Source organism: Passer domesticus, chromosome 11 (genome assembly GCF_036417665.1).
Source record: "Passer domesticus isolate bPasDom1 chromosome 11, bPasDom1.hap1, whole genome shotgun sequence".
Taxonomy (NCBI): Eukaryota; Metazoa; Chordata; class Aves; order Passeriformes; family Passeridae; genus Passer; species Passer domesticus.
In genome coordinates this window covers 17767990-17793635 of record NC_087484.1, presented here as the reverse complement: position 1 = coordinate 17793635, position 25646 = coordinate 17767990, and the positions used below count along the sequence as shown (strand labels likewise).

The following is a 25646-nucleotide window of genomic DNA, read 5'->3' as shown; positions in this document are numbered from 1 at the left end:
GCCTTGTATCTTCTCTTTCACTTTTGAACCACTATTGAGCAGTGCAATGGCAACATACAGACTATATAAGTATTTAGTGAGGTGTGGTAGACATTCTGTACTTCTATTGAAAGTCTGACTCAAACCTATAGTTAAAAAAGCTGAGCTTGAATGAGTAAGGCAAAGAAAGCACAAGCAATGAGGTGCTGGATTAATGCAATGATGAAACAAAATACCACTTTAGCCACTAAACTCTGTCAATTTGCAAATTCTGCATTGATTTAAGACAATTTGTAACTTAGATCTGTTCACTGCAGATCCCCCTGTATCATCACATCATTGAAGACTCTCTATTTGAATGTTTGGATTATTTTCAAGATTGTATTTTTCTAAAGATTTCTCAACCCAACCTTCTTTGGGTCAGTGTTTCCTCTTATGTCCTAAATAAAGTTCCAGTTCTGCCCTGAGCTGTTATTCCCAGGGACCTGAGGAGGGCACCTGTGCAGGCCCATTTTCAGAATTAAAGCCTGCATGTTATGCCTGGTGTTAGCAACTTTTTCATGCACTTAAAGTTTATTTTTAGGTTTTGTCCATCCCATTTATTACAAGCAAATAAATTTATTTTCTCTGGTGCCGAAAATAACCTTTTGTATTTTTTATAGTGTAAAACAAGTTTACATTTAAATAACAGGAAGAAAAGAGCAAGATTTTAGACCTCTTTCATACATGGTGTGGGAAAGCAATCTAGTTCTCCTGGTGGCCTATCTTGCATAGGTGGCAAGTCTTTTATTCTTGAATTACACATGCTTGCTAACAGGAAGTGTTCATAGCCTTTGTTTGGAGTGATTTCTTTGAAAGCTGTCAATAATAAAAGGACTTAAACAAAACTATAGTTCTGATACAGCTGAACTGTGAGAATTTTTGGAAGACTAATTCAGATCTGTCATTTTCAGAATAACTTCTGATAAATTCAGGGGATTGGTATCAGGTCATATGTGGGTAAAATTCTTTCCTTAGGCTGTGTGTGAGTAAAGAAATTCCAGTCAAAAAGAGGACAAAAGACAAACACTGTATTCAGAATCTCAAAATGCAGCTACCTTCCATATATCAAATAGAATGATGTGAATAATTCATTTAATGTTTGAAAAGTTCATAATTTGGGCTAACAATAGTATATTGATCAAATATTTATAATCTAAGAAGCTCTTGATTTTTTTTTGGTTTTTTTTTTTTTTTTTTTTTTTTTTTTTTTTTTTGAGTTTTTTTCCTAACACCCACCTCCAACACCCCTACTGGAATTTAAGTCAATATTTCTCCAGCCCAGAGGAAAGTGTTTCAATCACTTAGAAATAAGCAGGAACAAGATAGCAAAACTACTCTCCCACAGTTAGTACTGTTGGCACTCAAAGGAACTTTAGACAGAGTAGTTCTGGTTTTAGCAGAGAACCTTTGCCACTTGCATAAACTCAGTACAGCTACAGTTGTGTGGGAGACTGAAAGAGCAATGTCACTAGGGTAAAATTCACCAATTGTTATTCTTAATTATGTTTGCATGCATAATTCATAAATAGTCTTCATAGACAAGAAAAGGAAAATAAAATTGAACAAAAGCACAGAATTCTTCACAAAATAACTACAATATAATTAGGCAATATATTTAACATGCTTATTACTGATGTGATTTTTAGTCACAAAGCTAAATAATATCTCCCTTTGGAGGGAGAAAAAAATAGAAAAGGAGGAATGGAGTAAAAGAAAAAGAAAACCCTTGCTGTGCCTTATCCCATGTGGTGAATGTTTCTGTTCTAACAAGCTTCTCCTGCCAACAAATGTAAGAACAGAAGGTCAAACAAAAGGAGGGCCTGGGCTGTGCTCTCCATGTTCACAGAGCTGCTGAGGTCCCTCCTCACACAGCTTCAGGGTGCATTTCATCCTCCAGAGCAGGCTGTGTGGGGTGGGGGCTCAGCTCAGCACAAGTGAGAGCCTCCCCTGCCCCTCAGGACACACCTCTGCTTTCTGAACACAAAAGTTACCTGCTGCATAAGCCTGGCAATTTAATTCAAACTGCCTCCAGATGCCTCTTGATGTGGGGCTGAACCAACCCCTGACCTCACAGTCACTATGGTGGTTCCTATATTTTTCTCCCTGATACCCCTAAAGAATAAGGTACATGAGCACTGAACATATTTTAATCTTACTACATGGCAACTCTGAGAGGACATGAGATTTTCATGCAAATTTTAGAACTGGTAATTTTTATTTTTGTTTTATTCTAGTAGTCAAACTGACCTGCAAACCTGAAAGGGACATTCTGAGAAGACACAAAGGGCTACCATTTATAAAATTTCTGATTTCAAAGTGTACAGGACTTTTGCCTGTACTGGAAAAAATACCCTATGCTAATATTCATTCATAATCTATCTGTTTAAAAGATATCCTGCCTTGCACTTCTGTCACTACAGTGTAATCATCTGATAGTGTGTATGTACCTTAAACAACCATTAATTATAACCTGTCAGGGGAGTTACATTATTTACCTCTAAAATCTTGAGCAAATGTAAATTGTGCTCAAGTCTTCTAGAATTGAAAATAGAATTAAATCCTTTGCCTCAGATAGAAGTAAATCAGAGCTTTAGGAAAGCCCTGCAGGTGTTTTAAGTTAGCACAGTACTGAATTTATTTAATATATCAATGTAGGATTTAATTGAAAGCCAACTCAAACCGTGTTCTCCTCCTTCTCCCTGGTCTCAAATGACCAAATTTTTCAGTCTGTGATAACCCTACAATTAATTTTCAACAGCAAGAAAAAAAAATTATTCTATCAAGATGATACACTTCCTCAGTCACCAACTGCTTAAGAGTTCAAACTTCAAATAGCTGTAAAAACAAAGCATCAGATAAAATTTTAGTTTGAAAAGCAGGAAGAAACTCCACACTCAAGCATATCACACTAATTCAGACACTGATCTCTCACTATTGCTCTTCCCTAGCACTTGATTTAGGCGTGGATTTAATTTTGCAGGGTGGTGCACATTCCCCTTGAGCACTGTTGTTGAGGGCTGTCTCAAAGGGATCCTCTAGTGCTGATCCTTATTCAGCAGAGTGTTCAAAGCAAGGAAATTTCTTAACCCCATCAGACACTCCCAAAGATTGTGTTTGAGACAGTGACAGCTCGTTTGCATATCCCCTTGCTGGATATTCAACTTTTAGACCTTCAGTATTGGATGCTTTTCATTCAATGTCTCTAGTAGTCTGGGGTTGTGAGATTTTCATCTTGCTGGAGGTCTGTACCTAGATCCTTTGTGAATTAACAGGATGGCCCTACCCAGGGCTTCCCTCTCTGAGGTAACATGGAGAATGACAACCAGGGCTCTTTGTCACAACTCCTTTCAAGCACTGCTGGGTTGTATTCAGTCAGTATTCTTTGTGCAGTTTGGGATTATCTAGGGAATGATTGTGAATATGATTCCACCAAGAAGGTATAAAGCAATTGGAGAGAGCTGCAGGTATGTGAGTAGATGACTTGGTGCACTGACCTGAAGTTGTCAATGCATTTATTTGCTTACCAATATTATTTCATGGCCGAAACATTTTTTTTTGCCTGCCTCCAAAATAGGGCTCTGAGCAGGGCTTTAGCCATACAGAAACATTATCACTTGGACAGACTTTCAGGTGACCGTGCTAACTCTGAAATGGGAACCCTTAAATGTACTGGAGTAATGAAAATAGAAATCTTAGTACACCTACTCGTGGAAGCATTGTAGGCACCTCCACAGAATAGCTGAGTTGAAAATAATGGTGAAAGCAAATGTCAGTTGAAAGATATATAAAAAATGTGTCAGACTATAATTTTGTGGAAACAAACTCGTGAACTATCATCTTTTAAAACAATTTGAAAAAAACAACCTACAAAGAATGTCTGTCATAACTTGCCTCAAAGTACAGCAGTGAAGCACAATGCAGGTATTAGAGACATTTAAAATCTACTATAAAACAAGTAATTGTAAACAATGCCCTGCTTCCTTCAGGGATACACAACCAGGAAATTTCTAGAGGGATGAATACTGATCTCTCATCCTCCATGCTGTTAAGTGCAATAAAACCAAATGGTGATAGAAACTCTACTCCTGATTTAATTATTGCAGTATCTCTGATGTTTTTCCTGTAAAGTCACTTCTGCATCAATAATAAGGAGCAAAATTAGTTTAAGAGATCACAACCAATTGCTATGAGCGGAAAATTAATCCTGTAATACCTCTAACAGAATATCTCCACAGACCATTCACTGGATTTATTTGGTTTTGGGGTTTTTTTCCTGTTTGGTTGGTTTTGGGATTTTTTAAAATCAGTCAGACAAACTGAACTTTTTAGATGAACACCTTATCTTGAGAATGTGTAGAACATGGGTTATACAGCAGAAGTTTAGGAAAGCTTTGTAAGTTAAAAAAAATGGGAGAGGAGAAGCAAGTTATAAAGGAACCAGCTTAACTGCAATTTCTGTAAAAGCACTGAAAGCATTAGTCTATTTTTGAGCTCAAAATGGCAAAGTCAAAATCTTGATTAAAAATATAATGCATTTGTGCTCACTGAAAGCCAGTGTACTATACTTCGATAAGAATAAGCTGTTCATTCACAAAAGGAGGTACAATTGGAAATCCTTCAGAACAGGTCCTGACAATTATTAGAAATCACACATAAATCACAAGTAACAAATATCATATTGTCACAAGGGAATAAGTATCCCTACAGTATATCACAGTAATGGCATGTGTGCAGTGCCCAGAGTCATGGTATATTTTTCAACCCAGGAAAGCCATGAAAATCTTCTCCGTTTTATTTAGCATTGGAAAGACTCTACTGTGTTCAGGTATGAGCACTCCACTGCAGGAAAATAGAAATTGTTAGAACAAACTGAAAAGGAACTGAGTATAATTTTTACAGGAAAGAAGGAAGAAAGGAAATAGGAATGTTTAGCATCAAGGGGGTGACGTGAAAATGTTTTCCAGTGTAGTATGCAGAGACAAAGGGAACTTATTCTTCCTGTCTAGGATGGGAAAAATAAACAAATATGATCTTAAAATATAGTAAGGAAGATTTAAATGAGACCAAGGAAAACTTAGTGAAAACTGATTTACAGAGCATTTGACTAAATTGTTTTACCTCTCAAAGTTCCTCTTGCAGCTATGGTCCGTATTTCTGTCAGGTGGATGAAGTAGTTATACGTTGATATGTTTGTAATTTAGTGGATCTTTCAAACCCAAACTAAGCCCCTGGGTCTCTTACTCAGATTGTAATTTCAAATTCCCTGTAGGGCTCAGAACATATGTATAGTATGTATAGTTTATATAGCCATCTTGTTTTACATCTTTTTAAATGTCTGAACAGAAACTCCTCCCAGTCCAAAATCTGGATGCAAATACCCTGGAAATTTCTGGAGAGTATTTCAACCTTGTATTCAAGCTTCAATTATGCATCCTAAATCCCTATCTGATTTGGAGCTATTTTGTGCAAGAAAGCATTTGGAATTAATTATTTTTTGCAGTTTTTAATTAGAAAAAAGAATCTGACTGATTACATTCCCCCCTTCAATTAACTAAAATAATTTCACTTCTGGGCTTATACCTTGCATTCCAAATTGCAACTAAACGTGCATAGTAAAGCCTGATGGTAGGATCCCTAAAAATAAAGGTTCAAACCAGGAATGCTCTGAGATTTTAAACTACATGGGAATGAACAATAATGCTCCAATGTTTCAGAACAATCTAAGGCTCTTTTCTCTCCTCTATTTGTTCCCAGAAGAGCATTTACTTTTATATAACGCACGAATACCAAGATTTGTGGTGGGAATACTTCACATCTACAAATGGCTGTCCCATTGGGATTTGTAGCACTGTTTTAGATTTCTGTTTCCTGCTTCAGATTTCTGATTCAGTTTCCTGAAGTTTCACCATCACACCAAATGCCTTTTCAGAAGAGCTCTGTTTTAGTACTTTTCTGATTATACACAGCTCTCTTTATATACCTCGATTGGATTACATTGAATCACACTGTCACATTAATTGAAAAACATGGTCTTTCCATAGCAAAAACATATGTATATAAAAGGCAGCAAGTCATCAGCACATACTAAAAATGATTTCTTGTTTAAAGAAAATATTTTATTTATATCAAATCTTGTTGCATCCTTTTTTGAGGACAAAGAGAAATGTTTCCATTAGTACTGATTGAAAGTCCAGTTGGCATTGTCTGTGCCAAGAGAGAGACACAAAATTCCATTTGGCATCTCATATCTTTTGTGGTCTACTTAATTTTCCTCCTTAATGTGTTTTGTTCTGTTTAAGATTTGTTCAGTTTAAAGCAGGACTTTCAGTTTTTGTAGTTCAGAAAACCACAGCCACCATATCGATATATTTCTGCAGATGCTCCTCTCTATGACTTGGTCATGCTGTCCCATTCTACCCTACAGCTCTAACTTCATAACTTTTCAGTCAGTTCACACAGCTAAAATTGCTGTCTAGATTGATCAGATCACATCTTGGTTACTGTAAACCCCCTTTCTCTTGCCTGAAGAAAGGCAATATTGCTTTCTGCATCTCCGTATAAATTCATTTTTCTAGCTCATCATTCAGGTTTCATATCTCTCCAAAGATTTCCTATTGCATCAAAGAGAAGTCACTTGTCCTCACTTTGAAGATTGTCACCCCACCCTGTGGATGGGTGCAATGTAGGAAAATAGAGATAGTGACGAAGGTAATCTCACCCCTAAGGAGTTACAGCTGTGCTAATTATCAAGAATTAGGAACAGGCCTGCCCTTAATAGGCCAATAGATCCAATTAGGATTGGTATTGTAAAAGAGTAGGTTGACTGGTCAAGAAGGGAAGATGGAGTTTGTTGGCGGTGCTGAGAAGGAGTCAGAGCTGTGAGGAGCTGCCCATGAGAAATCACCAAGAAGGTACGAAACCTTTGCAATAAGATGTCATCACCACCCAACTTATCCTCATTTGTTCACACTAAACTATTTTATTTTTGAATCCAATCATTCTTTCTTTGTCAATATTACTGAAAAGTTAAAGTGTATTTTATCTTTGTCTCATAGGGACACTCCCCAAAAACTGCTGCAGACCATTCTTTAAACATCCATTTCCCCATAGAAATATTTGTCAAACATTAAACATCCAGTAAGGTGAGAGCACTGGCTGATGTTCATCTGAGTGGTTTTCTTTCTCGCTCTGTAGCCTAATGCTAGGTAGTGGATGACTGTGTATTCACTAAACCACCAGTGTCAAACCAGGCTTGTAAAATTTTTGGAAGTAAGGATTAATTTCTGTTTTGAGCTTGATGATCACTTGGAAATGTGTCTGGGCACTAGAATAGTACAGAATACGTTCAGTAGTGTTCTTTCATTATGCTAATACAGCTATTATATGATTGCAAGAAAAATCAGTGAAATGCTGGGCATTCCATAGAGTGGTGCTTTGGGATTTTGTCCTTTCAAAGCCTGCACTTTGTCAGGTTTTGTATGACAGTGGGATGTTATGATAGCTGTGCTGTTCTGCTCTGGTCTCCTTTTTTTACTCTGGCTCAAAAAAACAACCTGATCATAATGTCAATCAAACTGCTCTTCCTGCTAATTGTGTCAGTGTAATGATTTTAATTTAAATAAAGAATAGGCAAAGAAAAGTTTGATGTAAGCCCTTCTAAAACTGATCTGAAATTCTGTGCTCCACAGTGAGAGGCATTGTTCATTAGTGAACTGATATAAAATAATTATGCTGGAAGGGACTGTGTGAAGCAGAGCACAGGTAGAACTGGTTGACACAGAATTGATGTCAGAAGATATTAAGTCATCTTTATTTTTTTGGTAAACATTTGCTGGATGACTGAAACTAAGGTTTGGGGAAATTATCAGTATAAGTAGACAGATCAAGCTGGCTTGAAAGATCAGCACGTGTTGCTCAGGATCAAGATTTTGAAAAAATATACTGTCCTGAACCCAGCATGGTTAGGTTTCAGATGAATAATTTTTTTTCTTTGCTTTCTGTTTCTTTGGGGGTTTTTTGATTGGCTGGTTGTTTACTTAACACCTACAGTATGCATTTTAGGGTACATCTCTAAGATCACATCTTTGTTTGCTGATCTGTCTTAAAAAGAAGACAGAAGCATATGTAGCTTATTTACAGATGAATTTCAGGAGAAAAATATGCAAGACTTTAGAAACTATAAACTAGGGAAAGTATAGCCATTTTTTGTTAATTGTATTAATGACCATCAGAAATTCCTGAAGAGTTTCAGATTATAATTCTGCTTGAGGCACTTGTGTAGTTGAAACCCATTGAATTCAATGAACAAGAGAAGAATTATTTGGCATGAATTACATTTAGATGTCTTTATAAATGGCTCCCTGGTAAAAATAAGCATATACCAATTGTTTAAGTAGCGTTTAAACTGTAACATAAAGAGGATGCAGTAAATAATTTCAAAAATATTGTCTTCAAACAAAAGTTATGATTTAGTTTACAAATTCTTAGGAACAGAGACATTTCATACTGGATAAAAGCAGGCTATCCAGTATCCCATCCTCGAAGTGACCCAACCCAGATTCTTTAGAAGGGCCTCTAACAGGCAGACACCCTATGGCACATCTTAATTTATGTCTAAATCCTGATCTCACCAGGGATTTTTCTTCAGGATTTAATCAAGTTCTAATCTTTCTTGCAAAATATATAGGTTGTCCTCAGTTATAGCAACTGTTATAGCAGATAATAATCTGCTATCCACATGTATTTTTGGAATAGTTTTGAATCTCAAGTTTTGTCTTCAGTAGCCCCTTGTAGGAGGCTTTGCCATTCCATTTTGTTTTCAGCATCCCCATCAATTCTTTCATTGGTGTCCATTTGTCCTTATATGCACAGAAAACACTGATTTACTTTTGCTTAAACATTTTGGATTTACTTCTGTACATGTAGACCCACTGTGTCTTCACTGTTAAAGAGAACAAATCCAGAATATGTCCAATAGAAACCAACCAAACACAACCTAAAAAAGATTATATAAACTTTGTAATTGTTCTCTTAAGACCTGCCAGGATTGCATGGAACATGTCATCTGTTTTAACAGGGTACATAATTATTTAAGACTCCTGAACTCTTAAGAAGTATTCACCTGCAGAAAAGTCTGTGTTCATTTAGCAGAGCTGTGGAAAATTCCTTTGACATTTTCTGTTGGAAATAACATAAATATGCACACATGTGCAAAAGTCATTTGTAGACCTCTGCAAATTATATATTTTCTTCTGTGCTTATCTGTTCCCAAGAAGTTTTCCTCTTTTTGTTTTGCTCTCCAGTCTCCAAGCAATTTGATATTCCTCAGATTGTTAATGTCTTCATACATCAGCTGACTTTCTGAACATCTTATTAGATTTGTTGTATGAAATATTCCAAGGAAAATATGAGAGAAAGCAAAAACCTATAATTTTTTGCCATATATAAAACAATGCATGGGAATAATGGTCAGCTATAAATCAGGGAAAAATAAAATTCAACTCAGATAACCTGGGGTAATTTAAAGTGTCTTTTTCAAAACCAGCTGAACTGATGGTTGTTCTCACAGGATGCACTGAGCTCTGTGTTGGGTTGGCAAGATTCTAGCAATATGACACTTGTTTTTCTAGACAGAAGCTAATTAGCTTCTCACTGAGACTTACAAGAAGTTTTAGTTAATAATCTTTGGGACAATTGCTCCTAAAAGTAATAATCCAAAGGGCTGAAGGCATTGAATCAGAAAGTCAAAAGAGAGCTGATTTTCAGCACAGACAGGTCTCACCTAAGCAGTTCTAGCTTTCTGTGATCAAATGTGCATTTTTACCAGCTTTGGAAGGGAAGCAGCAGGTAAATTTAAGGTGCAGGCAGACAGCATTTGCTCCAATATGAGCTGATCCAGCAGCTCAGTGCTGCTGAGGGGTAGTTAGGCTCATTCTTGATCTTACCATGGTCCCTTTTAAGGTGCCACTCTGAAACTCATGTGGCCTCACAGTGACTTTCTCCAATCCACCACATCAGCAGTGAAAATCAATTAACTGTATTCCAAGGGTCATGTTCTTCAGCAGCAACCGTGTGCTTCCTTTCAAGAGCAGAAAGCCCTTCCCTGAGACCTTCTTCAGCTGCTCATCCCTGCCTCCAGTTCTGCTGTGTTTGCCTTTTGCACTGCTGGGGCACGGAATGGCTGCCTACTTGGTCTCTTCTTCCCCAGTGAGGTAGAGATGAGTAGAGAAGTGAAGCAGGAGCCCTGATGTAGCAGTTTTCAAATGCAGGTTTGTACCCTAGGTAGTCAAGGGAGACAAGCTGGGATAGGCAGGCTTAGAGAGACCAATATTCATCCTGCTCAAAACTCATCTCTCTTCACTTTTTGTATGTTGTTCTCAGTCCTCCCCTGAGAAGCCAGATGATCCCTTTTGATCCCTTCTATTCCACCTTTCCAATGCCTCTTTCTTTGCACTTTCTCCCTGCTACAATTGCAACCTTGATTTTTTTTTTCCCATTTGCAGCTGAGAAACCCTCTGCCAGTTAGTGCATATAATGTTTGGTGAGAGCAGCAGTCTAAAACTACTAGCAACTACAATTTGGAAGCATTCTTCACTGAACAAATTCTTTGAGCTACATTAAGAAAATATTTTTTAAAAATTAAGTTTTTCTTTTTTCCCCTAATACTAAAATCTGATTAGGGTTCAATGTGACCTGCTATTTCCCAGTTTCCTCATGATAATCCATAAAATCAACAGTGAGAGAAGGAGACTTATTGTTTGTGTACACTGCAGTTCTGCTTAAATCTCCAGCAAGTTGGAGGGTGAATCATTCAGCTGATATCAGGCAGTAATTTTTTGTTTTTAAAACACAGTCCTATTTCTATAAGTTATTTCATTAACTGCCTGACTGGATATGAATGAGTACCATACACCTGCAGTGCTTGCCATCCGTCCACATTCATCTCTTATTTTCATACTGTTTTTCTATCTCTGTATAAAAAATATATTATTTTTGTCTTTTCTCTGTGAGCTACTGCTAAGCCACTCTTTTTCTCAGTTATATCTCTTTACCATGAAGATAGTTCAAGTGCTTCTGAAAGAACAAAACCAGGCATTGGTCCAAATTTCAACTAGCCTGTAAACTAATCATAACTGTAAATATCACACATTTGGTGCAGAGAAGTACATATGACTAATGAGGTTTCAGCCTCTGCTGCAGGCAGTCTTGTAATGAATGTCTTATAATGTACCCAAGTATGTTGCTGCTTCCATCTGCCTTTTCTACCTTATTTTATTTACTGCTATCAGTTAATTCTACAGTCCAGCCACGTTTCCTACCTCTCATTCTAAAATGGCAGTGGTGTGTGATCTTGTGTCTTGCTACTCTCACCTGGTTTCAGTGCCAGCGCCATCATTTCTGCTTTCTGCCTCTGTGCTGCTCCTTTCCCACCTGCACTGTCAATGCCTTGGCATGGAGAACTGGAGCAGCCTTTCAGAGCTCCAGGCTGATTCCCTTCTCCATGTTTTGAGGTGCCTCCTTCATCAAAGTGCAGACTGGAAAGAGTGTCCCACAGGGACACTCTTTAGGCCCCAAGGCTTTTAGAACCCTGATGGGACTTGGTTAGAAGAGGCTGCTGGGGATGATAAGCAAGGAGCACCTTGAGCAGGAGACAATTTATCTCCATTGAGTTTGGAGAGAAGACAAGGAGGATACAGACTTATCTCCATAGGAGATGTGTGCTCTAAAGGAGATGTTGATACTCCTGCTCACCTCAACTGAAATAAATTGCAATTAATCTTGTCTAGACTGGGTAATTAAAAACATAGTGAGAGACAATTTATCCTATAAGTTGTCATCAAATCAGGAAATGTTTACACATAAAAGACCCCATGATGGGCTCTTCTTAATAGATTGGTAATTTTTTTTCATATCTCTCCTTCAGCAACTGCTGAAGTACATCTGTCACTTCAGAGTGGAAGCAGGAGATGGCTAGACCATATTTCCCTGAGGCTCAAAGCCAGACAGTTGAATTTAGAGCAGCCAGGTTGCTCTACTGAGAGCTGCAGCTGTAAATATCAGCTGACCTTTGCAGTCAATCTAAGCATGGTATAAGTAGATGTGAAATAATTCCTAACCTTTTTTACAGCTGTCATGGAGAAAGAGCTGCTGTGGTGTTTTGTCTTCTGCTAGATTCCCAGTTTTTCACCTGCCTGTGTTATGTGCCTCTGGTGTGTTGGCTGCATAACCATTGCAGTTTTATGGAGTTCATATTTGTGACCACTCAAAGTGTGTGGTAAAGACTGGTCAGAAGTCCTCAAAGGAAATTGTAAGATTTTACAGATGTGCAACTGTCAGTGAAAAAAGTGAATGTACCTTTTTAACTAGCAAAAAAACCATATGTAGTTGAAAAAAATAGGTCACTTTTAGTGCTAGAGAAATGACAGCTTGGATCCCAAAGTTTCAGTCTAGCCCTCCATGGGAATCTAGTGGATCTCCTCACAAAGTCCCTCCCTGGACAGGGCAAGCATCCTCTGTGTTGTATCCAGACTTTATCCAGCTGTGAGGAAATAACTTCCTTTCTCCCCCCGGGAACTGTTCCTTTTTGATATCTACTGTTGGCTGATTGTTGTCTTCAATAAGTTTTTATAGCTCTTGGTTATGGTTCAGCTGACCTGAAAGTCTTGATCTTTTCTGTGAGTCTTGTTAACTTCTGCTGAACTTCAGACATTGCCTGATATGCTCAGCTGAATTCCACATCCAGCCTCTCCCTGGGCAGGAAGTAGGAATCCAGGTTCTTCTGAAAAATCAAGGAGACTCTTGAGTAATATTTAAGATTCTTCTTAGAAACCTTTGTTAGAAACCATGAATTTCTGAATATGCGTATATGCTTTCCTCCAGTATATTTTTCAGGATAGCAGAAAAATACATGAGGACAGATCAGTAACATGATCTGTCCTCATGTAAAGGAAAGGTAGTTCAGAGGTTCTTGAGGCGCTGGCACAGTGGTGTGTCCTCAGAAGGATTTAAGAGAGTAGTTCCAATTCGTCAGTGACCTTCCCATGAAATGGGAAATGTGCACCCCTTCCTGAGGAATTAGGAGTTACTTGACCAGCTCCTCAAAGTGGCTGGTGACAAATGTCTTTCAGGATTCCATTGGGTGCAGATAGATTTGGAACGCTGAAGGAATGTGAGGCATTTCACAGCTCCAAACTGTAATGAGGACTGCTGGCTGGCAGAGCAGGACCCCCTTTGGTGAACAGGGAAATGTCCCCTTCTGGCCAAATATGTTATCAGTTTTATAAACATCTAAGCCTGACCTCAGCAAATCTTGCATTTCGGATGGTCTCTGGGTGAATGGCTGGACATTGAGTGCTCGTATATTCCATGTTTGCTGAGATAGCTTTAATCAACATTCCAGCTGGAGAAAACAGCTCTTCTGGGCCTTCTAAAGCTGGTCAGTAATCAGCTGGAGCAAGCTTGATCATGTCCATGTAGCTCACCAGTGAATACTGATTGTGAGAGACACATAAAACTGGGATTTAAAGGCCAGCAGAAATCTGGAATCTTGCACATGGTAGATTGAACAGTACTTATGAAAAATATCATGTTTAGTATGTGATCACAGAACCATGATCTCAGTATGAAGGCTGAAAACATAACAATATGTGATTCTGTTTTATTTCCCTGTTCTGCATCGCAATGAAGAACAAAATTTCCCCAGATACATCCTCACACACTGAGGAAAAGTAAAAAATTATTATCTGTTTTTGCCCTGTTCAGCTGGAACTTTATTGCTGTGCTGGTTTAACAGAAACCATTGGAAGAAGCTTGGCCTCCTATTTCATGTCAGTGGTGGCATCTTTAGAGCAGCAGGATTTGATGTGGGAGCAGAATATTCTGTACTGAATGTCAGGAGCAGTTGTTACCATTTGTTGGATGAGAACTTAATGGATGAACAGCAGTGAGTTTATTTGCCAGAAATATCAAATGCTAACGAACAGCTTGCTGTAGTCCTGGCCTTGGCTTCCATCATTAACCTGATTAGACCAGAATTATCTGCAATGTTCTTGGATGTTCTTTCACTGGTGTTAGAAGGTCGTTAAACAATGGGCATGTATTTCGCAAGCTCCACTGGGATTTCTTTTCATTTCAAGCAGGTGAAGAAGGATTTTATGTTTCATTTTGAAATGCAAATTTTTTTATATGAATTGGCAGATTCTCAACTTCAAGCAGAGAGAGCCTGAATTGATTGGATTGCATTGCAACATTTTTTGTTGCTTTCAGTTTAATTGTAAAAACTGTAGAAGGGTTGGTTGGATTGTTGGTTTTTTTTGAAGCATGACCTTCATCCTTTAAAGATCACTTGAACATCATCTGTTTTGTTTTACAGATATTTTGCTTGTTTTTAAGGAGAAAGTGATCATAAGGGAAAATAACATGAATTTCATCAAATACATGCTGTTCTGGTGTTTGTTATTTGCATAAACAAATATATTATAATTGTTGTTTAATTGACCATCAACAAAAGCTCAAAACTCACAATGGAAATATGAGTAGATGAATTGGAAGAAAATAAGTGCTTGAAGACGGTTTATAGCATGTTCAAGTTTTCATGAAATGGGTTTTTAAATTCTAGGTTGGCACTTTCCCTCTTCCTGCCTGTAAGAGATTCTGTCTAGATGTTTTAGATCGTTGCCCCAGTGAAAATATTGAATAATTGTTTCTCACAGATGAAAATGGGTTATTGTTCAAATCTTAAATTTGGCACTTGCATGGCTATAGCTAGCCCTGTTATGTTATCAAATCTCAGCATTTAAAAAAAAATTTGGCATTTACCCTCTTTAATATTTCCAGGAATAAAAGATCAATTTTATCCCATCTAGGATTTTTGAAGAATAGCTCTGTTAAGTAAATCTTCTCCAGCAGACTCCCTGTGGTCCTGGATGAGTGCAGTTGTGGGGAGATGTGGTGCTCCGTTTATTCTGAAAAAAACAAATATTGGCAAAAGGTGTAAACTGGAGGCCAGGTTGTATCAAATCACTTTCTGTGGGTCCTGGTAGTTGTGTTCAGAGCAGATTGTGCTTAGAGAAGCAGGACTTCCATTGCTGACAAAGCTGCCACATTCATGGATGAAGCCACTCTTCCCATAGCAAAGCATGGGGAGAAAGGGCAGATTGAGCTCATTATTCAGGGAAAGTGATTTTTGTACTGTGAGACTAATGAGAATATGTGCAGGAGCCTCAGACTTAAATAAGCTTTCTTTTTCCTTAAAAATAAAAAAAAATCAGCATTTGTCTGGCTCTGGTTGTGATGAGGGGTGTTGTGAGGTTATTTCCCCTCTTCATTCTACAGGAGCAGGACCCTTTTGTTAGTGCTGAGAAGTATGGACAGACGCTTTTACTTTCATGCATATGCAAGCAAATTTTTCCCCAGGAAACCCCCTTTTACTATATAAATATTCTCATTAATTATTTTGCTACCTTCACTTTTGGAAATTGAGCTATGAAGCTTAACCCACAATACTGAGCTGCCTCTGAGGCAAGATCCCAGTAGTATCAAAACCTTCACTTCCTACTTGACAGCATGTGATGTCTTTATATGGCTATTTGTACAAAATACTGCAGCGTGCTGCATATTAAAAATGGAGAGTAAATAAAATAGATGTTGATATGAAGTTGAGTAATGTGATAGGTTTTGGAGAGACTATTACTAAAAAGCATAAGAAATTCTAAATGACCTGTACTATTTTCATATTTAATTCAGTAAAATAATTAATTATTCAGCAGTTGAGGATGTTGTTTATTTTCCACTCTAGTGCACTGGCATATCACAAAATCCAGTGCTCTACTCCAAATGAGCAGGGCCACTTAGTTGTCTGCTTTATATATGTATTTAGATGACTAAGTGAGTTAGATCTGACCAATTAATGGATCAAACATGTTTTGAGACAAATTTGACGACCTTGTTCATACTGGATATTAGCTTTACAGCACCAGCATTGGCATGGAATCTGCTGGGGCTGTCAGTGAACAGAGAATTCTCAGACTGTCACTGGACCATGAGTGTGGCTGGTGTGAAGTGATGTCAGGAGTGTGGCTGCCTGCTCCAGCCTGGGACTCCCTCCTCCTTGGAATCACCTTGGGCACCTGGAGTCTCTGCCCCAGCTGAGGGACACTGCTGCCACTTTGCTTGCAGCCCGTTCCACCAGCAGCAAAGCCGAGCAGCCCAGAGACAGGGGCACAGCACACCGGGGATGCTGACAGGGTGTGCACAGTGAGCCGTAGACAAGGTGTGGCTTTCCACAGCTCCTGTGTGTAGGACCCACCCAAAACACAAACCCAGGCAGCCAGGGCTCCTTTCCCCTTTCCAGCTGAGGCAGAAGGTGGCTGGTGAAAGCACACAAACACAAAAACACAAACACTCAGGGATCCTTCCTTGGGCACCAGCACCTCCTGCCTTTCCCAGCTGCATGACAGGACACAGTGACACTGATTTTGTGCATCACTCCTGTTGAGGCCCAGAATCCTGTCTGGCAGACAGCAGCACCTAAATGCTGCAGAAAGAGTGAGCTCATATGGGGGATTGTTTGGATGCAGGGCACAGACAGGGCAACAATAGAATCCCTTCCTCTCGGGGACTTGGCTCCTGATGGAGAGAGCTGGCAGGTCCTGGAGAGGGAGAGGTGCTGCAGTGTTTCATAGCTAATGAAACCATGCAACTGGGAGAAAATGTGAGGTGGGAGCCAGAAAATATAACCAAAATAGTTCATGGGGATTGGCATATTTGTTGTGAAAAAATAAAAATATTGACAAATAGGATTTTGACTTCTTGAGATTTGTGTTTCCTACTGCTCTATGCTGACTCCCCCAGACCAAATGAGAAATTTGATTTTTAAAGAGTTTCTATGAATATTTAATTATTCTTCTGAATTAATGATGTATTAAATCAGATTTAAAAAATCTAATCCTCCCTATCCTCTTTAGGTTCTTGAGTATAGTAATCAACATAATTGATGTAATGTAATACTTAGAATGTAATACTTTGAATTTCTATTAGGATACCTAAAAATAAATGCATGGTTGCCTTTGAATAAAATCAAATACATTTGTTATTTTGTAAAAAATATAATCCCGTGCACAATGATACCAAGCAAACAAGATATTCCAAGCTCATTTTGTTGTGAGTGACAAAAGGGACTCGGAACACTGCTGCTCCTTGCACATGTCTGTGGTACAGATCCTGTGCATCTTTGCTGACAGAACAGCTCAAAATTCTTCAGTGCAGGGAGTACTTGGAACACTGCAGAGCTCAGATTTCAAGTTTCCTGGAATTTGGGGTGCAAAAACTGCATGTTTAGAATGAGGAGAGCAGGACTTTGTCTGCTCTGCCAGCACTGCTGACATCCTCTCCATCTGCCCTCAGTTTCTGTATGTGTAAGTGCAGTTATACTGTTTGGGAGGAGTAGAAAGCACCACTCTCTTACATTTTGAAATCTTTTTAGATCTTTAGATTAAATTGGATAGTAATCTGAAGTGTTTATTGTTGACTAAAGCGATGGGGTCCCTATGCTCTTGCAGGGTCTGAATTAATATTTATTATTAATAGTTCTGTTAACTTTTTGAAGTGGAAATATGGTCCTCACATGGACAAGATCTGGATGGTACCTAGAAAAATAAAAATCTGGACTCTTCCAGTAAAAACTCAGCTTTTAAAGAAGGACATGTAAGGAAACACAGCAGAGGGATTTGCCATTGATTGGTCTCTGGAGCTCCTAGGAACTCAAACACAAGTAAACAAAAGCAATTTATTAGTGTTGAATATTTACCCATGGGAACCTCAAACTTTCTAAAGAAGAATGCAAGAAATTTAACAGCTCTTGGGACCCAGTCCTGAAATTGTAATTTCCTAAATACTGATCACTATTTTTCATCAATCTTAAAACTTAAAAAATCCCATTTAATTGCTTAGAATTTTTGTGGTCTCTTTAAGTTCATGTTGATCTATGAATATTGTTTGAGATGTGAGACCTTGTGTTTTTAAAGTTTTAAAATATTGGCCTTCAGCTATAATTTACAGAATATTTTTGTTGTGTGCTAGGAATTTTTTCTGGCTTAGGAGAAGGGTTTACTAACTTTAACCAGGTAAAACATAGTGTTTGGGTATCTTCTTATAATTATTGACTTATTTCTGCAAGTAATAGAGAGAGTGATGCTGTGATGGCATTCAGGAAAAATCGTGGTTTTGTTCTTGAAATGCATCCTCCCCAGTTCTGTGTAGTGTTTTTACATTTGTTATTGTAATGAAATGGGTAAACTGAAATTAACAGCAATGAAAGGGTCTTTGAATGCTCTTGCAGTGGTTTGTCTCGTAAGATTTCCTCATATAATCTGTGGATTGGCTCAATTGGACTAAGGATCTCTGCTTCTGTAGTTAGATTAAATGCAAAATACATTTGCTTTAACTCTGAACTTCATTTGCATAGATGAAAAAACCTGAGGAAAATAGTCCCTAAAACTTTTGAGATTTCCTTTCATTTCTCTTCTTTTCTACCATCTCCAATGTTTAATTAAGGTTTTTTCTGGCAGTATATGAAATTAGCATCTAGTGGTAATTACTTTATGTGATCATAATAATTTTGAGATGTATAGAAGTTTGTTTCCATGTCTGTTTAATTTGCTGCTCCAGAGATTATCTTAAAATGTATTGCTCTGTAAAAGAACTTTACTGAATGAACTGAATTCCACTCTTTTATTCTCTCTTTTTGATTATAGTATATCTTCTTACTGTGCCCATGTCAGTTATATCAAAATCATAGTAAGCAAGAAATTCAACAAAAGGATGTGAGCACAGGGATGAAACAACTCCTAGGAGATGAATGCTTATTGTCAGTTTGTAGAGAGGTTTCCATGATGTACAGTTTGCATTTGCTCAGATGATAATACCTGGCTACAGGTGACCTTTCAGCATGTTCCCCCTTCCTATTAAACCTCTGTTGTTGCTTAAAATAAAGTGACTATTCGATAAAACTCAGCAAAAAGCCTCAGGGCTACTCACTTCTAAAAAAACAAACTGAACGTATCAGATAAAGCTGTCAGGGCTTGGGCTTTATCTAACGCTGCACACTCTTATAAATTGATTCACTTTTCTGCCAACCCCACATGTCCGTGAAATAGCTTGGCTGCGGGTACAAGTGCAATTATTATTCCGCCCGGGGTGATTTGTGTGGTCTGAGAGCCCGGCACGCACCCATTTATCCCGCGGGAGATGGGAGATAAGGCAGGGAGCCTCCGAGAGGCACAGCTGGGACAGGGAGACAGCCAGGGACAGGGCCACAGGCAGATATAGGGACAGGGGCACAGCCAGGGACAGGGCCACAGGCAGATATAGGGACAGGGGCACAGCCAGGGACAGGGGCACGGATAGAGGCAGAGCCAGGGGCACAGCCAGGGACAGGGGCACAGCCAGGGACAGGGGTACAGGTACACCTGCAGACAGGGTCAGGGGCACAGCCAGGGGTACTGGCACAGCCAGGGACAGGGGTACAGGCAAGGCCACGGACAAGGCCAGGGACAGGGGCACAGCCAAGGATACAGGCAAGGACAGGGACAGAGCCACAGACAGGGCCACAGCCATGGGCACAGCCAGGGACAGGTCCACAGCTACGGACACAGCCAGGGACAGGGAGAGAGCCAGGGTTACTGGCACAGCCAGGGATACAGCCAAGGCCACAGGCACAGCCAGGGACAGGGACAGAGCCACGGACAGGGACAGAGCCATGTGCACAGCCAGGGACAGGGCCACAGCCAGGGGTACAGCCAAGGCCACAGGCACAGCCAGGGACAGGGACAGAGCCATGGGCACAGCCAGGGACAGGGCCACAGCCAGGGGTACAGCCAAGGCCACAAGCACAGCCAGGGACAGAGCTACGGGCACAGCCAGGGAGAGGGGTACAGCCAGGGGTACTGGCAAGGCCACGGCCACAGCCAGGGACAGAGCCACAGGCTCGGGGACAGTCCCACTGGAAAAGCCATGGCCTGGGTACCCAGGCATCCAAACCCCGTCGCACAGGAAGCTGCCTGGTGCTGACTGTGGGAAGGCCACTCGTGCTCCTGGGTGTCTGCAGGCTCCTACAAACACCAATGACACGCAGCTGTTCCCTGTGCCACAATATGGGCACGTGGCTGTGTGTTAAGATATTGTAATGTTGTGATTGCATTGTTTTTAATTTCATATATACCAAAAAATTCTTTTTTAAAAGGAAATTTCTATTTTCTCTCTTTTTGCTTTTATTTTTTTCCCTTTTTTCCTCCTTTTGTCCTCCTTTTATCTTAATTTTTTCTTCCTTTTTTCTCTTTTTATGTCGTTTTTTCTCTTTTTTATCTTTTTCTCTTTTCCCCCCTTCTTCTTTTCCCCCCATTTTTCCCCCCATTTTTTCCATTTCCCTTTTCTTTTTCCCCTTTTCCTATTTCTTTTTCTCTTTTTGTTTTTCTCCTCCAAGTGTTATTACTTAAACACTTTACTTTCTTAAAGTGGGGGAAAAATTAATTTTTAGATGAATACCACTAATTGGACATTGCTAATGACAGATCAGGGAGCATGTTACTTAGAGTACGGGACTGTGCTGTGCAGTGAATCTTGTATTTTCATTTCTTCCATGTAGCCTGAGTAGACTCACTGAGGTGCAGTGGAATGTGCATATGCCTTTATCTACTTAGCTTAGCAAAATCCAGCAAAGATTAAACACAGAATAATTTCAGAATTTAATGACTAGATATAAAAATATAATTACTTTAGAGCTATAAAGGCAGACATTAAATGGAGGTATAGGGGAAGTATCTAAAACGATTTAATTCTATTTTAAAAAGTAAAAAAACCTCCACATTAAAACATGTCAATACTTCAAATTGGTAATATTCATTCAACCAATTGTAAAGAAAAAGCAGATAACCAACAAAATAAATAATGAGATAAAGCACAAATATGCCACTTTATATAATCATTATAGGGTCTTATTTTCTTATGAGTAGAATTAGTTTGCCAGCTGGCAATTGGAAATATTTTTTGCTTTAAATGTAGTTTGAAATTTAGGTGATGAGAATAGTCGTTTAAAGCACACTATATTTTCTTAAAGCAGAAAAAATAACCCTTGTGGGTAATTTTATGCCATTGCAGAGCTTGCTAATAAAGCGGTATTGATTTATGTCAGAAAATTGGTCTGATAAAAGTTTTGTATTTTAATGACTATTTATTCAAATATAAATTTCAGGAACATTGTGAGCTTAAATATTTTGTGGGGTTTTTTTCAATATTTCATAGGGTTTTTCTAGTGTACTTTCAATTACAATTTTTAAAAATGGCTTTTTATTTTTTTATCATGGAGAATAACTCAGCTTCCCAATTCCCTGCTCCAGTGGCCTGATAGGAAAAAAACCCAACAAAGTAATTGCTTTTATAAAAATGCTCTGTCCACTTTGAGTTTTAACTTAAATTATCATAAAAAGGCAAAATAGAATTCTCAGAGTTGGAAAGAAAGAAAGAATCTGTCTCTGGTCTGCTTGGACAGACTGACGTGCTCACAGGCAGTGGAAATACAGCTGGATGAGGCACTGAGAGCACACCTCTTCAAAGGGCAGCTCTGAAACTTGTTATTGTTTCATTCTGCTGGAAAAAGATCCCACAGATAGTACTATTACTAACATTCCTAAAATGGGGACCTAAAGGTTTAATTAATTTGATTAAAGAAAAGCAAACAAATATGGAAAAGTTCAGAGAGCAGCAGTTCTCACTGATGTCATGGAAAATGTGTTGACTGGGCATTTTTTAGAAGTAAGTCACATATTGGAAGGCAGCTCATGTAATGCTGGGAGCAAAGAAAATAAACATGCAGGCATTGGAAAATAAAGACAATTGTTTAATAGGATGTGGCAACTGGAAAAAATGTCGTTCTCCTAAGCCAAAGCAAGTGTTCAGAGTCCTATTTCCAACCAGCAGCCTCGGTGGTCAGATGAAGAAATGCGTGTGGATCATTTACAGTCCTCTTTCTTTTCTTGTTCTGTGCTGAGCAAAAAGCCAAGTTTCAATCCATAGGAGGTAACAGCACTGCTGAGCTGCACCATCTGGGAATCATAGATGGAGATCACCCATAGCTCGTAGGGATCTGAACCCAAAAATGAAGGATTATTGAAAGAAGTGCCTAAATTAACAAAGAAATAGATATGTAAAAAGCACAGAGATGTAGCTGCAAACTTTTACTAGGAACATCCTTATATATTGTGTTGAATTTTGGCCCAAAAGTCTTTTTTCCCCCATATTAATTCTGCTACCTGTGGGTGTGAGCAAGCTTGCAAATTAAGATGTTTCATAGGCTTTTGATCATTGCAAAAATATGTGAAGCTTCTTTGAAGGTCCTGTATTAGCCTACCATGCTACTCTGGGAAAGTATATTACTAAATCAGAGGTATTTTAATGCCAGATTTGGCCTTCAGGCTCCCAGCTTATGGTTTTGAGTGTAACTAAATGTATACAATAAACCAAACAGGCTTCACTTAGGTTTGGTTTTGTTTTGTTTTGTTTTTCAAAATTGGCACAGTGCAATGCTATTTAAAGTGTGAAAAGAGAATTCTGCTTAAAGAAACTGCAAAGTGGCAGAACAGTTTTCCCCAGAGAGAGAATGTGCAATATCAAGCATACAAACTGTAGGGTCCACTGAATAAAAGAGTACAAGGAAAACTCATTTTGAGGAAGCAGAGATCAATATTTCCTGCAGCAAATGATGGCAAAAGAAGTAGCATCAAGAAGAAAGATGCTGTAACATTAAAAGAAACAAGATTTACTACATTACTTATGGCATAGAAAAGACTGAGGTATTTTTTAAAAATGATTGGTGGAGTAAACTCAGGGCTTTGAAAGATATGGCTGTACCAGCATCTTAATATAACATACAGATGAATGTTAGTCTCACAATTTATCTTAGTTCAGTAGCTCCAGAGTACAAAACAGATATACTGGTAATTAAATTAAACTTGTTGTTTCTTTCTTTCTTTCAGTATTGGTTAGCTAGAAACCATTTTTTATGACTTAGCAATAACAAGCATTGATTTGTGTGCCTTGTAATCTATTTGTTCTTGCACGCATCTCGCCCACGCCCACCCACGCTCTCCGCTTCGAGTAATCACAATGCCACAGTGCTGTGGGGGAAATACAATTAATTTCTACCATGTAATCACTGTGAGAAGGTCATAATCCCTCAGTTTTAGCCAGCTGTTGTCACAATTTCACCCTGCCAATTCTGGCACAATGAATGAAATGTATAAAAAGTGCCCTCAATGAGAACACTCCCCCATTAAGTCACTCAGTATGAGAGGCTGATTTATGCCCTGGGCCGTGTATAAAGTTGTAGTCGATTCACTTTGGACAAAAATGTTAAATGAACTAATTAAAGAATAAGCCCTAACCAGATGGGTTTGTTGCTGCATCAGTAAATACAGGCCAGTAATAAATGATCTGCAGATTCAGTTTTTAAACTATCCATGGATAATTCTAATTAAATTGCCCTGCTAAAAGTACACCAAAATACCATAATAAATGGGAAGTATCTGATCCAGAAGAATTGCTGGAGTGTGTTGCAGCATATTAGTTTCATTATGTAAATGGGAGCCCTTGAGGCTTGCTCTGAGGGCTAAGCCCTTCCCTGCCAGAGATAGGTACTGTCAGAATACCTGCTTTTCCTAGGTAAAGACTTTAAAAAAAGATGCTTGTATTCTTCTAAAAGTGTCAAAGTAAGTTTTAGCAAAAAGAGATTGAATTTTGGTTTTGTATAAAGAGATGTGGGAGAAAAATAGAATTTATAGAGATGTGAATGAATTTTTCAAAAATAATTTAATTTTGAGCTAATTATCGGAACAGATAAGTGGAAAGTCTGACACATGGACATGCACATCAGCTGGCAATTCTGGTACAGGAGATGGAACCTTGGGTGGAAAAATGAGGGTTGAGGTGCACAGGGATTCAGTGGAGCTCCTCACACCACAGACCACATGATGAAGCTCTGAGACCTCTAGAACTAAACACTTCTGACATGTTTATCCTAGGAACGATTAAAATCTACTTAAAATACATAATCCTTTGGAGGGAGAATGGAGGAAATCACCACCCCTCACTTTTGATCTGCTCTTAATTACAATTTCCTACCACCAATTCTGACACAAGAAATCAACTATACAAAAATCATCCTCCTTCATCTATTAGAAGCAGGTGTTCATTTCATTAAGTCCATTTCACCAGATTTTTCACTTGGCTACATTTCAAGATGTGGTAAAAAGAGAATTGTTCTGTCATTCTCTCTCCCCCACCTCTCTCTGTTTCTCTTTGCTCTTTCCTCTCCCCTCTCGTGTTCTCTTGCTCATGCACTCACACAAGCTGTCCCACACTTGCATTTTCCCTCTCATATGCTCTTGCTCTCTCTCTCCCTCCTGCTTATTTTCACCTCCCTTCTCTCTCCTTTTCTTATCTTACCTTGTCTGAATTTCCCACTGTGAAATTTTTGTTGTATTGTATGGAAATGAGATGCAAATAACAAATCTGCAGTCGATTATGGAAGTATCAGAGCCCATAAAAATAACTGTGTAGGATTATGTGTCAATGCTCAATCTCTGAAATTAAAAAAATGTTACTGTAGTTGCAAAAACTTTGTTCTCTATATTTAATGTACTTGATAGTCCTTAATTCTGGAAGTAGATTTTGGAGTTCATCCAAGCTGGTAGCAACTGAGGCCTTGGAAAGTCAGTCTGTACTTACAAGATAATATTCAGTACCACAATACAACATTACAATATTAGATTCTTACCAAACCATTTATATTTTTTCAGACATGGGCTTCTGCTTGCTGTCTTTGTGCCACTGAGAGGAAGTAGAGAGAAGTATTTACCAGGGGTGTTTGCAACATTTACTCAACAGATGCTCCAAGCTTGGCAATCTTTAAAAAAGAACCCACTGCTATAGGTGTCTTTTAATCCTGTTACCCTATAATGTCTATCTCTTTGATGTGGCAATTTAATTAGCAGAGCACTAATTGCTACGACTGTGGGACCTTCACAGCCACATCTTACAAACAAACAAGCTCCTGTTCCAAAAAAGAAAAAAAATAAATTAAAAATCACAATCTCTTTGAATTGTCATTACAGAGAAACATCCTCCTAATTTTCCCAGATTATTTTGTTACTTTTCTCTTTGCTTCTCTCGTATCATCCTTGGACTAGAAGAAATCCTCACTGTTCATAATTTCTAATTTTACCTATCTTACCTTCATTTCTCTTGGTTCTCCTGTGTGTCTAGGAAGCCATTTGAGGGATCTTGTTGCTGTTTGTACATCCTGAATATGGCCATATCAGTATCCAGGGCAGGAAAAGAAGACTTTAAAAAAAGCTGTTCTGTTTGTTGGGTTTTGCTAAGCAGGATTTCCTCCTACATCGTGCTTCTGATTAGGCTCTAGGTTTGGGAAGCAAGTAAAGCACTTTCTTATTTAACTTTATTTAAGGAAGTAGCTCAGCACACTTGAGCCTTATTCTTTTCAATGTATAACCATCCTTGTGAGTTCAGACAAAGCCTGTCTCCACAAAGCCACGGGTATTTTACAAAATTTACAC

The 25646-nt window shown here is 38.6% G+C and overlaps 1 long non-coding RNA gene across 1 annotated transcript; it reads right to left on the bottom strand.

The window, feature by feature from the left end:
* Positions 1-21892: 21892 nt before the first annotated feature.
* LOC135278997 (uncharacterized) lies at positions 21893-25397 on the bottom strand. Its single transcript, XR_010346366.1, has 2 exons — positions 25304-25397; positions 21893-22159 (listed from the first exon to the last, which is right to left on the bottom strand). It is a non-coding gene; the product is annotated as an uncharacterized LOC135278997 (long non-coding RNA).
* Between the last annotated feature and the right edge of the window lie 249 nt (positions 25398-25646).